The sequence below is a fragment of the Myxocyprinus asiaticus genome, chromosome 12 (assembly GCF_019703515.2).
Source record: "Myxocyprinus asiaticus isolate MX2 ecotype Aquarium Trade chromosome 12, UBuf_Myxa_2, whole genome shotgun sequence".
Lineage (NCBI taxonomy): Eukaryota > Metazoa > Chordata > Actinopteri > Cypriniformes > Catostomidae > Myxocyprinus > Myxocyprinus asiaticus.
In genome coordinates, this window is record NC_059355.1 from 17,541,398 (window position 1) to 17,557,696 (window position 16,299).

At 44.2% G+C, this 16,299-nt stretch overlaps 1 protein-coding gene across 2 annotated transcripts in view; it reads left to right on the forward strand.

Moving 5' to 3' along the window:
* The window catches only part of LOC127449009 (beta-1,4-mannosyl-glycoprotein 4-beta-N-acetylglucosaminyltransferase-like), a 92,633-nt gene that overhangs the window by 14,781 nt on the left and 61,553 nt on the right, over positions 1 to 16,299 (forward strand). The gene's annotated exons all lie outside the window — the stretch shown is intronic.

The window sequence follows — 16,299 nt, forward strand, 5'->3', positions numbered from 1 at the left end:
AGTTCAAATCCCAGGGCATGCTGAGTGACTCCAGCCAGGTCTCCTAAGCAACCAAATTGGCCCGGTTGCTAGGGAGGGTAGAGTCACATGGGGTAAACTCCTCGTGGTCGCTATAATGTGGGGCGTTCTCGGTGGGGCGCGTGGTGAGTTTAGCGTGGTTGCCGCGGTGGATGCCGTGAAGCCTCCACATGCGCTATGTCTCCGTGGCAACGCGCTCAACAAGCCGCATGATAAGATGCGCGGGTTGACGGTCTCAGACGTGGAGGCAACTGGGATTCATCCTCTGCCACCCGGACTAAGGCTAATCACTACGCGACCACGAGGACTTAAAAGCACATTGGGAATTGGGCATTCCAAATTGGGAGAAAAAGCCGCACTTTGCGGGGGCCGCTTTTACATTCACCCGATTTCTTTCTCCCTTTTGTCATGCAGAAGGACGCTTCAGACAGAGGGCTGGGGGCCGTGCTCTCACAGGTGGTGGAGGGGGAGGAGCGACGTTGAAAAGGAGTGTCTCGCCATCGAGTGGGCGGTCCTCACTCTCCGGTACTATCTCTTGGGGTGGGCCTTCACCCTCTGCTCGGATCACGCCCCACTCCAATGGCTCCACCGCATGAAGGATACCAACACGGTATCTGGCTCTCCAGCCCTTTAAATTCAAGGTGGTCCACAGACCGGGAGCGCAGTTGGCTGTTGCCGACTTCCTTTCCAGAAATGGGGGGGACTGGTAGACATGTCTCCCCGGCCTGAGTCGGGCGGTGGGGATATGTGGCAGCGGGGGCGTGGTCAAGCGTCCGTCCGGAGAGAAAGCGATAAGGGCGCTTGCACCTGAGCTAGATTATGTTTAACACCTGTTTCTAATTCCAGTGAGCATGGGGAGAGCGGCATATAAGCAGCCATGCCACCAGCAGAGAGAGAGAGTCTGGCACAAGGAAGGCCACGGTGCTCCTGAAGATGTTGCGTTCATTCTGTTGTATTTGTTAAGCTATTGCGTTTAAGTGACTACCTGCCTGTGAAGCTGATGAGTTTGTGAAGTTGAAAAGCACTGAAGTGGCCGATTAAAAGTCTTACCTGAGCGTGGAAAAACCTGCTTCCCTGTGTTCTCCTTCCCTTCTGCTGTGAAGTTTGTTACAGGTGCCAATACAGCAAATTAAATATAAGCCGAGCTACAATGGCATTATCTAGGTCTGTTAGTCCGACTTTGCAAGAATTGACTAGTAGTCAGACATGACATTTACAAGACATTATAAAATGACGAATTATTGTTTTAGTACGATTGAAAACAAACTTTTATAGTGCATGCAAATGTACTGAGGGTGTTTACATGCACTTTAAAAGTTAAATTTAAGTCAGACTTAAACAATGATTCTTCTTTTTAGAATGCCATGTAAACGCTTTAGTCCGACTGAAATCGTACCAGTCTGATGTTTGCGGAGTCAGACTAATAGAACTGGATAATGCCATTGTAGCTCAGTTTTATCCAGCATGTATACACCTTAACCACACCACTATTGGTGCAAGTGTTGCTCTGAAGCTCCGAAAGACAGAAGTGACTGTATTTAACACTTCTTCAGCTGATGTTCTGCCTTGAAATAATTGTTCATGCATTGTATCGTGTATACTTGGACAGACAGATGAAGACATCACTCAAAAAAATAACTCATTGGCTGAACTTGATTCAGGGTACGTTTACACGACAACGATGTATTAAAAGCGGAAACGTTTTTCCTTTGCGTTTTTGAAAAGTTTTGCGTACAGACGACAACGTTGTCAAAATGATCCTTGTTCACACGGATCCACGAAAACAACTAAAAACGCTGCATTATGCATGCCAGGTCAGTAGTTGGCGATGTCACTTTGTAAAGAAACACTACGCGCCTGCGCACATAATCATTCTTCCACAGAGCGGTGAATACAAACAATGAAGATGGCGAATGCATCAAGCAATTTTGTCTGGATGGAAAATCTTGAGCTGCACAAACACAGTCCTGTAGTCCGCCATTGTAGTTCTGAATGTCTCGCACGTTGTTTTGAAGTACTCGCGCGCATGCCTATAGACTGAACTCTCAAGATTATTCAATAAACTCTGCTCATTTTTACCATCATTTCGTCTCCTGCCTTCTGTATTCCCTCTTGGGATGGTAGGAGAGTAAGTTAACAAGCTGTTGATGTTGACTGGTATTGGTTAACAGACAGAACTCTGATATATGGATATCTTCTGACGGAGAGAGATGTTTTGTGAACACTGGATCTAAGATGCATTTTCACTGCCTCGTGTTTTCATATACTAAGCATATAATTTAATACTGTACATGGCATCACATCTCTGTCTATAGGCTATATACATAAGCGGTGGGTGAATGAATTGCAGGGTAGAGGTACATAAAAGGTAAATAAATAACATTTAAAATACAAATACATTTTTCCCATCTGAATCCATACATTAATTTCAAGATTTTCAAATTGCAGGTTCTGCCTACTGTACAATGTTCATACTCCATACAAAACACTCCAAATGAATAAATTGTTGATTATTGTTATTTGCACAGACACCAGTATTCATATTGATAATTATACATCTCAAATTGATGCCTATCAATCCATCATTCTTTATATAACACATGATACGCGTGTGCATGACGTCATCGTTTTCACAAATTCGCGTTTTTGTATGTTTACACGGATACGATAACGGCATCGTTTTCAAAAACTTGCACTTTGAAACCCGTTTTCAAAAGTTTGTGTTTTCAGGCCCCAAAATGCCGTTGTCGTGTAAACGAACAGCCAAAACGCATAAAAAGTTTTCCGTTTTTTGTTGAAAACGTTGTCGTGTAAACAGCCCCTCAGTCATGAATCAGTGGTTCCACATGTTTGAAATGCGTTTTCATAAATACAAATTACCAAGCAATTTCAACTTAAATACTTCAAGTAGAGGGAAGTTTTACTTAAGTTTTCATGTAGTTCAATTATGCAAACTATACTCCGTTATATACTGCAGTGCACATTGTGGCAAAATGTAGTAAATCATCTGGATAATCAAAGCAAACAGAAATTTGCATACCATGCACAGTATAAATACTACATACAATAGTGTAAAAATAGAGTAGTATACTAGTATTGTCTTCCAAACAGAGCCCAAGAGACCAACAAGATGTTTGGTTAGTTTATTGAGTCACGTCTGATAAGGACAGACTGTAAGTGAGAGATGTTACTGTGGTTTGCACATAAATATAAACCTCATATAAACCTGAGACTAGATTGAAACTCATGAGCAAAACTATAAATCTATACAAACTCTTAAACAGAACTGAATGAATCTAGAGCAACACAGTAACACTCAAAAAGAACACACACACAACTCTATAGTAACAGACAGCATGTAGTGTTGATGAAAAACAGTATTCATGAGAGCGCAAACAACAGGAGCATATATCTCTGAATAATACATGCAACACGGTCCACACCCTCATATACAGAGCACAAGGTAAAAATGCATTTGTGGATTCATTTATCATTTAAAAGAGAATATTGCATTACAAATTTCATTTTTTGCAGAACACTTTGAGTGAATTTTGAATGGAACATCAATTACATGAATTTGAGAATGTTAATCTTTGTTTGCTTTAATGACAGCATGCACTGAAGCTGACATGATGATCATGTTCTCCAGCGTGATTTGAGAATGTTTCATCTTGTGATTTTGAATCTGACTGTACAAAGAGTTTGTGCCTCATTTACTTACATTTCATTAGTCACCTAGAAAAAGAGCAGAATCAGAAATATTTCTTAGTAGGACTGGGAATAGATTCAATTAGGTTCTGATTCACAAGCTTTCGATTCAGATTCACATGGGTATATTTCAGTTATAATGTATATTTTTTACCCATGTTTTCCATAAATAAATATGATGTCTTGAAATTGCATATTTTATATTGCATATGTATATTTAGTTACATGTTTATTGTTTAAATTTATAATTTGTACTATTCACAAGAATTTCCATAGATATGTAGAACATGTGCTGAAAGGTACTGTCTCTTTAAGAATAGCGGCAGTTCAGCGAGCATCTCACATAAGTATTTTGTTTGAGCCCATATTAACAAGACTGGAGTCCCATGGTTTCTTTACTGCATCCGTGCTATGTGTGATTGGAATTCAGTGTTTCTTTCTTTCTTTCTCTTTTTTTTTTTTTTATTTGAGAAAAAAATCATTACTATATAAAAAAAATTGAAAACATGAAAAAGCCACCAAAGCAAGCATGTGCATGTAGCCTACTGTTTAAATATAATTTAAATATACTTAAGAACTTAATACTAAAGTATTGAAATTTTCCTCTTAATGTATTTTTAGTTTTGTATATTTATAATATATTCAGACTGTTTAGTATGAATTTATGAATTCAAACCTGCATACTCTCCCGGCGAGAACTGACGTGATTGTTGTGTAGATGAAACATGTAGACTGGCGGATCAGCAGTGCTTGTTGTCATGTACTTTAACACACTATCATGGTGTATGCAGTAAACGTAATGTTTAGCTATAGGAGAAGGATGCATGTCTGTTTTTTATTCTGTGTTTTGGACAGGACGTGACATGCAGTGCGCAAGTGGCAGTACGCCCTCAAGTGGCAGATGACTGAATTACTACAGTTATTACTGTTGGCAAGATTACTGAACACATTTGTTCTGAAATGTATTTAATCGACGATTGATAAGCTTAATAGTAGGGCTGGGAATTTTTTTTTTTAATCTTTTACAAATCGCGATTCTTGAGCCAAACGATTTTAAAATAGTCTCCCTGATGAAAACTGCCTCCCAAGCCTTTTCCTTAGCTAACAAATCTTTGTATAATGAATGCTGAGGGTTGTAAAACACTTAGTATTGCTCCACCTCCACAATCAGTCTGGTGTCGTCCATCACTGTGGCTTTGCAAAGCTGAGGTACATTTCTTCTTTCTCAGAAACAACAGCAGGCAGTCACGTGCATGTCTATCGTCTGCTAAGTTGATCATGATTGGTTAATGCTGTGAAACATACAAGCTTGCAAAGGTCCAGTAGTTTATTCATTATTTTCTTTATTTAGTTAAAATTTCAGTTTGCTTGGATGCAGACCTATAAACTGTAGTGTGCTTAGGTTTGAATAATTTTTATATGCTTTTGTGTTTTTACTTTAATATCCTGATTATTTTCGTGTTCTGCGCGGCAAAAAAGACTCGGCGCCGAAACTATCTGTTCACTGCTGAGTCTGGGACGCTTCACCTCGCGGCACACGCTTGCAGTGTAATTGGCTGTCATCTGTTAACATGGGCGCGGAAATGAAACGCCTCGCTCACGCGCCGCTGACGGAGTATGCGAATCCGGCGTGACGTGTCTCGCGGAACACGCGCAAATGATGTGTTCTCACTTTTTTCTCTGACAGTCATCTGGGAGCAGTTTGTAAGAATAGCATTGTCTATGAGAACACTGCATAGGAGCTCAGACTATCTCAGGATGCATATGCAAATAACATGCAGCAACATTGGGACTACAGTTGTTATACATAATACAGGTACATCATTCAGTACAGCCCCAGAAATGGTTCTTGAACAAGTTTACTTTTTAGCCTCCATTTGTATTTTGCTAAATTATCATTATGATAATAGTAATAGCCTATGGTAATATTTGTTAAATTTTAGATTCTAAAATAACAAAATTAGTTTGATAATTTAAAATAATATATTGTATATATTTATTGTTGAATACAAATGGACATAATGCAGCCTTATGGGTTCCTTTGCACTAAATAGTCACCTAGCTCAGACAACGCAATGACTGGTCGATTGGTAGTTTGTAATTGGTAATTTTGCACATCCCTACCTTTTACCTGCATATTATATATTAAAGAGTGAAAACAATTGTAATTTCAGACACAACTATTCTTCAATAGACATTTCTTTCTGAGAAAAAGGAGTTAACAAAGCTTTTTTTTAAAAAAAAAGCTTTTTAAGAAGTTTTTATATCAAATCATCAAATCGCAATATTTACAGAATCACAGTATCGCAAAACACATCAAATCGGCTTGGAAATATTGTTGCAATATCGAATCGGGAGGTCTGTGGCAATTCCCAGCCCAGAATTTAATAGATCAAATTATTAACGACGAATAATCAATCATTGATTATTTATTAACATCCCTAATTTGTATATTTCTCAAAATTCTAAAACTGTTTATTTTCAGGATTAAATGAAAAAAAAAAGCAAAAAAAAAAAAAAAAGCTAAAAAAAACACTAAATAAATGTGTGTGTGTGTGTGTGTGTGTGTGTGGACAAATACTGGTGATGCCTCTACTGCCGTGACATCATCTTAAACGCGACACAAACATTACTGACCATAAACAATAACACAACTGCTAACTGTTAGCAACTAGCTCATTGTGCTGCATAAAGCAGTTGTTGCATGGTGATTTTACACAAGTGTAACAGTTAAATTGGCCTGGTTGTTTTAGAAGCAAGCTTTCCAGTAGCTGGTCAAGTAAATAAAGTGAAGCTTTCAAGCAGAATATTGAGTTAACGTATCAAAACATACCATCCTCCATCGTGGACTCCAACAACGCCATGGCCGAATCTAGGGCACTCTCCCTCCCATTGCTCGCCGGTCTATTGCCATAGATAGTGTCCATTTGGTCGAACCACTTCCACTTTCTTCTGTTTGAATCACTCCGGCTGTTGTGGTCATTGATGGTTCTGTAGTCACTTTTAAGTTTTTTTTTTTACTTTTCCCTACACTGTTGGCAGGTCCGGTGGTAGCCGTGTGCGGCCAACAGCTGAGACACATCCTGAAAGAATTTTTCGTTTTGCGTCGTTTTGTTCGTCGCTAACGAGAGGAATGTCTGCACCTCGTTTATTGACCACGGCATGGTTTTGCGCACAGCCATTTCTTTTTACAATTCAAAAGTCGCGTGGACAAATTATATTGCTATCGCTGTTGCTAACTTTAAAACTAGCGGGTTGATGTCCCGTGTCACAAATCCAGTGACGCTGGTAGTGATGATTCTCTCTGACCAATCAGTGATCTGCAGGGTTTTGACGTCACATTTAGTATCGGCTCGGATCGCTTGGAAACTCGACCGAGGTGGTACTAAAAAAAGTACCAGGTACCTGGTGCTATCCACAGTGGAAAACCCCCAAAAAGTGAGCAGAGTCGAGTCGAGTCGAGCTGTACCGTGCAGTGGAAAAACCCCTTAATAGTGATGCTTAAAGGTGCAATATGTAAATATTTTCATGTAATATTCACTTTTTTTTGCCAATGTGTGAACGGCTTGTAACGCAACTTAAAAAATGAGCCCTTCCCGGACTTCCTAGGTTGCCTATTAAAGCCTGTAGACTGATTTTCATGTGAAGGGAGCAGGTCGCTTTTGCCGGGAAAATCCAAAGGATGTGACATTTATGTGCGCTCCCGAGAGCCTTGCCTCAGATAGTAGCTTCTCTTCCGCTATTCAACAGCGTCAGCAGACAGTCTGCAACGGTAGGTAACGTTATCTTAGAGATGGAATCCAGCAAATGTCCGGCTCTCAGTACAACACCGACTCCTACACAAGCTCAGAGTAAGCCAAAAAAAACAAAAAAACATTTATCTACTGAATCCCATCTGGCTAAGCAGGAACGTGATTGTGGTTGAGTGAAAACTAGAGTGAACATCGGCAGGGCATTTGATTCCTGGAGGGACCTTCATTTGGTTTTGGGGATCAAAACCGACCCTGAATTGGTCTTCTTCTTATTGGACAGGTAAGCTTACATAACTGCAAAGCATGTGAAATATAGTGCCATAAGGATTGATCTGTGTAATTTTAGCTAACATGATCTTGCCTGCTAACACTTACAAATTTCAAGCTACCTTGCTTTGTAACTTTAAAATAATTTCAATGATCTTCTCTTTATCCTAAAAGTCAGGTTAATGTCAATGTTATTCTGTAATTATTCAGCAAGGTAAACTACAGTAATACATGAAATAAATGCTAGACAATGTTCAAGATAATGCAAAAAGCTCCATTCATTAGTGTAACGTAACTTGGTTATACAGAAAATATATACATTCTATTATTAAAAAACAATAGCGCATCAATATATCAAAATGACAGTTGTGATGGAATCACATCAATACTGAATTGTGTCAGCATATTTATAATGTACAGTCTATTTTATAAACAGCTACTGTCATCATCCACCAAATTTAGCTAACAGCTATTGATAATGCTAGCTAGCTAGCTAACGCCGACATACGCTATCGTCATGCTGTCAGTGTATCATGCAAAGAAAAGTGATTACTTCAAACTACAGTCTCGCATAGTCAGACCTATATCCACACTTTGTTTTAGCCCTGTTCCAGCACTGGAGAGTAAAATATAATATGCAGTCCCAAAGTTTGTAGTAAAACAATCATAACTGTGTCATTTTAATTATGCTACCTTATCTGTCAGCATGATGTTGGTGAATCACGTTCAGTCTCTTTGTATGTTACGTCATTGTTTTGGTCGATGCTCGCGTCACTCTGGAGTGTGTGCGCGAGCATGAGCAACAGGTAGCTGGCTGCAGTTCACTTAACGGCCACAGGTGTCATTAATAACAAGGGATTTTGAATGTTACATACTGCACCTTTAACAAACACCACTAATAAAACACAACACTGTAGCTTCTGGGTGTGTCGAATTGAGTGTGTGTGGATGCAAATATCAGGTGTGTTTCCTTTGTGTTTTGTTTACTGTGTTTTTATTTTGTGTGTGTAGAGTTTACAAAGACCAGATTCACTAGAAAACCTGTCAAGAACATGTCCGGCTCATATTTCATACCAAAATAAAAATGTACTGTTTACATTTACTGTATACATTATACTGTAATACTGTAATAATGTCTGTACTACAGTAATGTGAATCACCATTGAGAATAATGAGAATTACAAACAAACTCAAGTCAAACATCCGGATGCATTTCAGTAATGACAAATTTGTGAGGAAATTATGCCACAATGCAAAAACATTGAATGGTCCTAAAATCGGCTTAATTTCCTGTATGCAAAATGTAATGTATTATTTTATGTTATTTTCCATGTTTTCCATTTCCTGGTCCTCACTCTCTCTCTGCTCACAGGTAAAAGAAACCCTGATCTGAGTTTTGTCTGACACAATTTGCATGCACTTACTGCTCCACTGCAAAGTTCTGTAAATTAGTTTTTGTTTGTAGTATGTTGTTTTATTGTTTTATTGTTTGGTTTGCTTGTTTGTTTGTTTTGTTTTTTACATGTAGGCTACTTTTAGGAGCATTGGCTGAAAGCACTTTATAAAGGAAACATGTTATTATTATTGTCATTATTAGTGTTAGTTTTGTCAGCATAGCAGCGCCCATGAGGAGGCGACCCACTCCATGTAAAATTAAAAGCTTTTTTTGGGTTACTGATATGACTGGAGTCCAGAGGTGGGTAGAGTAGCCAAAAACTTTACTCAAGTAAAAGTACAATTACTTAAAAAATAAAAAAAATAAAAAAAAAAGTACTCAAATAGAAATAAAAGTAATAATGTTTAAAATTACTTGAGTAAGAGTAAGAAAGTGTCCAATAAAAAGAATACTGAAGTAGAAAGTAACTAGTTACTTTCACGTATAACGTAATGGATGTTTACTCTCCTATATTCAAGTACATGATACATATTTAACATGCGTTACAGAATGATTATTAATAATAATAATAATAATTATATTAATATTATTGTTAATAATGGAAATTGTCATCATTCACCACCATGTTGTTCCAAACCCATTTGAATTTTTTCTTCCATGCATCAAATTAAGGGATAGTTCACCAAAAAATTTAAATGCTCTCATTTTCTCACCCTCATGCCATCCCAGATGTGTATGACTTTCTTTCTTCTGCAGAACACAAATGAAGATTTTTAGAAGAATATCTCACTTTTGTTGGTTCATACAATGCAAGTGAATGGTGACCAGAACTTTGAAGCTCCAAAAAGCACATAGAGGCAGCATAAAATAATTCACATGACTCCAGTGATTTTCAGAAGCAATATGATAGGTGTGGGTGAGAAACAGATAAATATATAACTTTATAATATATAAAGTCATTTTTTTTTTTATTAATTCTCCTCCCTACCCAGTAGGTGGTGATATGCACAAAGAATTGGATCACCAAAAACACGAGAAGAAGAATGTGAAAGTGGAGATTTATTAGTAAAAAAAGGATTTAAATATTTATCTGTTTCTCACCCACACTTACCAAATCAGTTCTGAAGACATAGATTGAACCAGTGTCATTTTAATTCCTTTAATGCTGCCTTTATTTGCTTCAAAGTTTTGGTAACCATTCACTTGCATTCTAGTATAAACTAACAGAGCTGAGATATTCTTCTACAAATCTTTGTGTTCAGCTGAAGAAAAAACACAAACACATCTGGGATGGCATGAGGGTGAGTAAATGATGCGAGAATTTTCAATTTTCGAAAAATTATTCCTATAAGTAGATGTTAGACAGAACGCTAGCCTTAATCGTCATTTACTTTCACTGCATGTTTTTTCCCCTCCATATTTTGAAAGGGAATGGTGACTGAGACTGTCAGTCCCTAACATTCTGTCTAACATCTTTTGGGTTCCACAGAATACAGAAAGTTTCACAGGGTTGGAAGAAAATGAAGGCGGGGAAATGATTATATAATATTAATTAAAGGCTGAACTATCACTTTAAGGATGCTTCTCAGATTTGGACGAATCTGTCAATTAGAAGAGAAGTTTGGAAACCTTTTTTCTAGTAATTATTATGGTGAAAAACGTGAGCAATGTCACACAGTCCCAAGTTATATATAATGTTTAATTATACACTGAAGTAAGATCATGCTTTATTCATGCCTTCTGTTGTTATTTCACAGCTTTTTATGTCCTGTGTGAATTTAGTTCAGTGACGGTCCAGCATTGTCAGTGTCAGAAGAATTTAGATAATTAGTTCTGTACACTAGGGGGGTAAATTGCACCATATCTCTGTGTTCGGAAGCATGTTGTCCACAGACAAAGCTGCCCGCATCTGTCAAACACTGTGCATGCGGCAACCTCGCACGTACAGAAATGCTCACAATCGCGATAGGCAGGGCAAAACATTTGCACTTAACGTGGATGTATACAGTAGGCACTGATATGTTGCAGCGCTGATATAAAAATGCATACTTAGAAACTGAGGTCATAAGAGCCAATAGTTACAGTTTCATGCCGAGAATGAATGAGTATCACCATGACACAGACTGTCATTGTCCTACATTGTCACAATCTTTAAAATGTACCTCACCATATTTTCTTAAGTTGAAGCTGTAACTTTAATCTTGAAATATATCCTTGTCTTGGTGTAAAATGAAGGTATTGTGTGGAGTGAAGAAATGTTTGTTCCCTATCTGTCACTCACTCGACGTTGATGTCGATGTAGTGACACTAGGGGTCACTCTTGGGAGCCCGAGACACCTCTGGTCTTTGATAAAAGGCCAATAAAAATTGGCGAGTGGTATTTGCATGCCACTCCCCCGAACATACGGGTATAAAAGGAGCTGGTATGCAACCACTCATTCAGATTTTCTCTTCGGAGCTGAACGGTCATGCTCACTGAGCTGAATACTACTGTTCATTCACCTCTGCTGGATGTGACGGCGCATTTCAGCGGCTTCTCCCTCCTCTGCACTGGTGCACTGCAGAGAATGCCCCTGGGCGCTTCGGCAGAAAAACTAGAGAGTATATTTTCTGAAAGAGCATTTTTCCCCTCTAAAAGAGTATATATGTCTCTAAAAGAGCGCACACACGGAACATCTTTTTAAAGATGCGTCTTTTTAAAGATGCTTTTCCGATTGTGTGTTATTCCTGGTTGTGCTCGTTATCTCTTGCCTTCTAACGGTCACGATCACTGTCTTTCGCATCTGAGCACTGCTCACGCGGAGACAGCGTTCGTGGATGGCCATGTTCTCATTGCGAGAATATGTCCATGGCAACGTTGCGGTCGCGGCTCGCCTTCGTAAGAAAGTGAGCCACCCCAGAGGCTCCCGCCTCGGTCCTTTTACCCATGGGTTTGAGGCCAGCGCGGCTAGCACTGGGGGCGATTTGGGGACCCCAATGGGACCGCCTCCACCGGATATCCCCCTGCGGACCTCCCATTCCCCAGCACGCTCGTCTGCCCCGATCGGACTTCCGGGTGAGTCCGCCGGCTCGTCTCACGGCGAGTTCGACCTCTTATTCGGAGCCCGCGAAAGTGATGAGCTCTTGAGCACAGCATCGGAGGGCGGGCTCGTCCAGTCGGAAGCCTCAGCTGGGCTTCTCCCTTTGGGGTCGATCACCCAGTCACAGGCTGATGCGGAGATGACGACATGCTTTTGCCGGGCAGCCGCGAGCGTCGGTTAGAGTGGATTTCACCACACTTCCCTGAACCCTCGCAGCTCAGTGATTGGTTCCTGGGCTTGCGGCGCCGCTCAAAGCCACGCCCCGCCCCGCCCCGTTCCTTTCTTCCCGGAAGTGCTTGAAGAGCTGACAAGGTCGCGGGAGGCACTTTTTACTGCCCGGTCCCGATCTTTTCAGCTTCCCCGCTCTCACTACCCTCGATGGTGGGGCGGCCAAGGGTTATTCGGCAATCCCCTGGTGGATAAAGGCGCTCGCGGTGCACCTATGCCCGCAGAGCGCCGCTACCTGGCGCGGGTGCCCAAAGCCCCCGTCCAAGGCCTGTAGGTTTACGTCGTCTCTGACGGCCAAGGCCTACAGTGCCGCTGGACAAGCCGCCTCCACCCTGCACGCCATGGCTCTCCTGCAAGTCCGCCAAGGCGCTAAAGGAATTGCACGAGGGTAGTTCCACCCCGGGATTGATGCAGGAACTGCGCTCGGCGACCGACCTCGCTCTCCGAGCGACGGAGGTCACGTCGCGGTCTCTCGGGCGGACGATGGCCACACTAGTGGTCCAGGAGCGCCACCTTTGGCTCAACCTGGTCGAGATGGGTGAGGCCGACAAGACACGATTCCTTGCTGCCCCCATTTCCCAGGCGGGCCTATTCGGCGACACCGTCGAGGACTTTGCCCAGCAGTTCTCGATGGTAGAGCAGTAAATGGATGCTAGCCGGCATATCCTGCCCCGGCGCGGCTCAAGATCACGCACCCCATCTACTCATCGCCAAGGGCGTCCCCCTGCGGTGACTGCACCGGCTCCGCCGCAGCCCACCCCTTCGGCCTGGCCCCGGCGTGGAGCCCACCGCAGGAAGCAGACGCCACCTGTCTCGCGGCTGCCCAGAACCCGTGAAAGGCTTCAAAGCGCCCTTGAGACGGGCGACCCAGGGACAACAAAACCCGCTGCTCTGGAGCTGGTAAGCAGATCTTCATCTTTTTGTTACCTTTTGCATTTAATTGCGCTGCATGCCCAAGTGGCTGCAGTACTCAAGAGCTCAGCAAGAGTGGTTTCCTTGTTCCCTGGGTCACGTATCCGGTGTGTACGGCTGGCATCACGACCACCGTCCACCACTCCATTCGGCAGGTTGGCGCTCCAGCGGCGGTCTCCCGCCCTGAGCGCCCAGCTGTGGCACAAATCCGCCCCCGATGTGACAGTCTCCACGGGTCACGAGGACAGGCCTCCTCCTCCCCCGTCCCAGGCTGTTCCGGGGGTGGTCACAAGGAGCCAGGTAAGTGCTTCGATGTCCTCGGACTCAGCACGGCCACGACGTGGTGTAGCACCTCGAGCTCCGCCCTGCCGCGAGGCCCCACCTGCCGGTACATCCGATGACGTTGTCCCTTTGGTCCCCCTTGTGCGGAACTTGGACCCACGGCTTGCGCCTTCCAGTCCGTCACGGGCTGGTCCGGACCGTCCGACTCGGCTGTGCGATTCACTTCGCCGGGCATCCGCCCAGGTTCAGCGGTGTCCACTTCACATTGGTGAAAGACGAAAACACTGCTACCTTGCGTGGAGATCGCTACCCTCCTACGGAAGGACGCGATAGAACCTGTTCCTCCAGCCGAGATGAAGAAAGGGTTTTACAGCCCCTACTTCATTGTACCGAAAAAAGGCGGTGGGTTGCGGCCAATCTTGGACCTGCGAGTACTGAACCGGGCTTTACACAGGATGTGTACTTTCATGTCTCGATCCTTTCTCGACACAGACCCTTCCTGCGGTTCGCGTTCGAGGGTCAGGCGTATCAGTACAAGTCCTCCCTTTCGGCCTGTCCCTGTCTCCTCGCATCTTTACGAAGATCGCAGAGGCTGCCCTTGCCCCGTTAAGGGAGGTGGGCATTCGCATTCTCAACTATCTCGATGACTGGCTAATCTTAGCTCACTCTCGAGACGTGTTATGCGCACACAGGGACCTGGTGCTCTCACACCTCAGCTGACTAGGGCTTTGGGTCAACTGGTAAAAGAGCAAGCTCCTCCCGGTTCAGAGCATCTCTTTTCTCGGTTTGGAGTTGGACTCAGTCCCCTTGACGGCGCACCTTACGAACGAGCGCACCCAGTCGGTGCTGGCCTGTTTGAAGGCGTTCAAACAGAAAACAGCGGTTCCACTGAAACTTTCTCAGAGGCTCCTGGGGCATATGGCATCCTCGGTGGTGGCCACCCCGCTCGGGTTGATGCATATGAGGCTGCTTCAGCACTGGCTCCAGACTTGAGTCCCGAGATGGGCATGGCGCCACGGGACACACCACGTGGCCATTACGTTGGTCTGTCACCGTCTTTTCAGCCCTTGGACCGACCTCTCGTTTCTACGAGCAGGTGTTCCCCTAGAACTGGTCTCCAGGCGCATCGTGGTCACGACAGACGCCTCCAAAACGGGCTGGGGCGCTGTTGGCAACGGGCATGCAGCCGCCGGCCTCTGGACGGCTCCGCGGCTGCGTTGGCACATCAACTGCCTCGAGTTACTGGCAATTCTGCTCGCCCTGCGGAGATTCCGGCTGTTGATCCAGGGCAAGCATGTGCTAGTTCGGACAGACAGCACGGCAGCGGTAGCATATGTCAACCGCCAAGGTGGTCTGCGCTCCCGCTGTATGTCACAACTCGCCCGCCGTCTCCTCCAACGGAGTCAGCAGCACCTCAAGTCGCTGCAAGCCACTCACATCCCGGGCAACCTCAACACTTCGGCGGACGCGCCGTCACAACAGGTTACCCTCAAGGGAGAGTGGAAATTCCACCTTCAGGTGGTCCAGCTGATTTGGAGTCGATTCGACAGGCACAGGTGCACCTGTTCGCCTCCCAAGAATCCTCCCCACTGCCCGCTCTGGTACGCCCTGACCGAGGCCTTCCTCGGCATAGACGCGCTGGCACACAGCCGGTCCCCTGGCATTCGCAAATATGCGTTTTCCCCCAGTGAGCCTGCTTCCGGGACACGGAATACCTAAGCTGTCTCCCACCTGCGATGGTAGACATGTTCACTCAGGCTAGGGCTCCCTCTACGAGGCGCCTGTATGCCTTTTAAGTGGCGTCTGTTCGCTAAGTGGTGTTCTTCCCGTCGGGAAGACCCCCAGAGATGCGCAGTCAGATCAGTGCTTTCCTTCCTGCAAGAGAGGTTGGAAGGGAGGCTGTCCCCTTCCACCTTGAAGGTGTACATTGCTGCCATAGCAGCACACCACGACGCAGTTGACGGTAAGTCCTTAGGGAAGCATGATCTGATCATCAGGTTCCTAAGAGGCGCCAGGAGGCTGAATCCCTCCAGGCCGCGCCTCGTTCCCTCATCGGACCTCTGTAGTTTTTAGGGTCTACAGAGAGCCCCTTTTGAGCTTTGCAGTCAGCCGAGCTTAAGGCACTCTCCTTGAAGACTGCCTTCCTGACTGCGCTCACTTCCATCAAGAGGGTAGGTGACCTGCAAGTGTTCTCTGTCAGCGAAACGTGCCTGGAGTTCGGTCCGGGCTATTCTCACGTTATCCTGAGACCCCGACCGGACTATGTGCCCAAGGTTCCCACCACTCCTTTTAGGGACCAGGTGGTGAATCTCCAAGCGCTGCCCCAGGAGGAGGCAGACCCAGCCCTGTCATTGCTGTGTCCGGTGCGCGCTTTACGCATCTATTTGGATCGCACGCAGAACTTTAGAGTCTCTGAGCAGCTCTTTGTCTGCTTTGGTGCACAGCGGAAAGGAAGCGCTGTCTCCAAGCAGAGGATCGCCCACTGGCTCATTGACACCATAACTATGGCATATCTCGCCCAAAACATGCCACCCCCGGTAGGGCTACGAGCCCATTCTACCAGGGGTGTAGCTGCTTCCTGGGCCCTGGCCAGAGGTGCCTCTCTAACAGACATTTGCAGAGCAGCGGGCTGGGCAACACCCAACACCTTTGCAAG